At 41.0% G+C, this 2,500-nt stretch overlaps 1 protein-coding gene across 1 annotated transcript in view; it reads right to left on the reverse strand.

Annotated features, from left to right (window-relative positions):
- The window catches only part of GPR156 (G protein-coupled receptor 156), a 1,210,147-nt gene that overhangs the window by 944,438 nt on the left and 263,209 nt on the right, over nt 1-2,500 (reverse strand). The window lies entirely within an intron of this gene.

Consider the following 2,500-nt stretch of genomic DNA (forward strand, 5'->3'; position numbering starts at 1 on the left):
CAGTGAGCCAGTTAGTTACCCATCTAGTCCCAAATGGCTTTACACCAAGCTGGGATAGTTTATTTATTATGCCTGTGTGGGGTATAGTGTCGAAGGCCTTGGCCAGGTCAAGGTAGGTGGTGTGCACCATCTTCCTCTCATCCATGGCTTTGCTGACTGCCTCAAAGAAGTCTACAAAATTTAACAGGAATGATCTCCCATTGACAAAACAAAACTGTGTGGGATCAAGCTTTTGAGGTTGCTGATGTTCTTATTAATGTGTTACATCATAATGCATTCAATGGCCTTGCAAATCAGGCTAGTTTGGCTGATGGGTCTACAATTGCCTGGATCGGTGGACGCTCCTCCTTTGTGCAGAGGGATGACAGTGGCCATCCTCCACTTGGCTGGGATGAAGCTGGTACTCAGGCTTTGGTTGAATAGGGTGCCTAATGATGCTAACAGTTTCTGCCTGAGTTGATGCAGGATGCAGCCTGGGATATTATTGGGTCCCATGGAAGCTGTGTTTTTAGCCTTTGAGACAGCAGTAATGACTTGTTCCCTAGAGATAAGGGGTGGGGGGCAGCTGTTGACAATATCCTGGATTACTGATGGGGGGGGGACAGAGAGGTGAAGTTTTCACTGAGCATGTCTGCCAGCAGGTTGGCTATATCCATGGAATTTGTGTACATGGTGTCCTTGACCATCAGTTTTGACCAGATTTGGGTGTTTCTCCTTAGTTTGTGGATGTATATATGAAGACGGCCTTATGACTATTTGTAGTAGATGTAGCCAATTTGGACTTAAAGTTAGCTATGGAGAACTTCACTAATACCCTTATTTGCCTGGTTAGGCCAAGGAGCGATTACTTCCAATTTGGCACCTTTTCCTTCTTGGTCCTGGAGAGCAATTTTTTCCTTTTGTTGTAGAGTTTATTTATAGCCGATGTCCACCAGACAGGTTTACTCTTCCTTGAGGAGGAGAATTTTGTCCTGTCAGGTATTTCTGAATTCATGTATTTATATAAATGGTCATATAGTACTTTGGTGTAAGTTGTGACATTAGTGCTAGTTCCTACTGTTGGGCAGGGAGCTGTGAAGCTGTTTAGACCTTCCCTCAAGAAGCTGTAATTAGCTTTTTTGTTTAACCCTAGCTGAGGGGGGGGGGGGGGTCGGGGAGATGGTGATGTCAAAAGTGATTGCTTTGTGGTCTGATCTTACCAGGGATGATGACACTGCAGGGATGCTGCAGGCATTTCCTATGTTGGTCAAGACAGAACGCCCTTTCAAACAACAAATATATGAACATTTATATTGTGTATCTAGAAATATTGTCACGAATGCCTTGGCCAAACATATTACTGAGTTTCAGTCTCACATCTTTCAATTCACAGTTGTCATCCACATCCCAAGAAACATTGGGGGGGGGGGTCCCTGGAATCTCAAACTAGAAGAACGAGAACTCATTTGGCAACTGCAGACTGATACATATACCCATCCTGGCCTCAATGAAAAATGTTCCATTAAATGTTTATTAAAATTAAGGTCATTAGCTAGATGAGATTTTCATTATAAAGTATGTAAGTAATGGCTTTCTATGATTTAGTGTGTATTAGGATATGTGACGTTAAATGTAATTTGAATTTTTATGAATTTTTTTATGTTTTCTTTCAACTGTAGAGATGAGAATATATGTTCAGTAGGTTTACATGTTTTTTATTTCCCAGTTTTATTCTTAAGCACCAAAAGGTCACATAATAGCAGATTTGTTTCAATTGAATAATGAGTTGTCAATGGGCTTATTAATGTGATTGTGATGCTTTTTAAACAGGGAGATGTGGATAAAAAAAATTGTCTGAAGAAGTTTAGGCATTTGCTATACGAAAGCGCTAACAATAAATACGTGTGTGGTCGTGTTAGTTTACCTCATCTGGTTATTTTTCTATGTTGGTTAGTGTCACCTCTCGTGGGGGTGTCAACCAGTTGGTCCAAGGCACTGACAGTGACGAAGTCAAGGAATCTTTGAGCATTTGTGTTCTGGCTCAAGTAGTTCTTCCAATCAATGGTTGAGTAGTTAAAATCGCCCAGGATCACTGTATAGGGTTGAATCTTAATAGATTCGAGAAGGTCCAGATAGGCGGTGTAGGTGTTCTGAGTCAACATTGTGGGCCTGTAGCTAACTCTGATTTGAATAGGGGTCTAGTCAACTGTTAACTGCACCTGGAGCATCTCCTGTGCGTCATACTGTTTGCGCAGTCTGGAGGTGTGTATATCTTTAATATATATTGAAACACCAACTCCTTTGACTTTGCTGCCCCAAGTTTGGGGTCTGTATGCATGATCGGATGAGTAACCAGGTAATATATTTATATTTATATGGGTCTTACAGCTTTTTGGTTCTTCACCAATTTTTGAGATGTATTTGAGATGCATTTCAAAGATCCCAAAAGTTAGATTTAAATTAGTGTGAGAAGTACATTTTGGGGCATAGAATGTATAGCTTCTCATACCAATGACAGACG

This window comes from Protopterus annectens, chromosome 5.part0 (assembly GCF_019279795.1).
Source record: "Protopterus annectens isolate FY-2018-M chromosome 5.part0, PAN1.0, whole genome shotgun sequence".
NCBI classification, from domain to species: Eukaryota; Metazoa; Chordata; order Ceratodontiformes; family Protopteridae; genus Protopterus; species Protopterus annectens.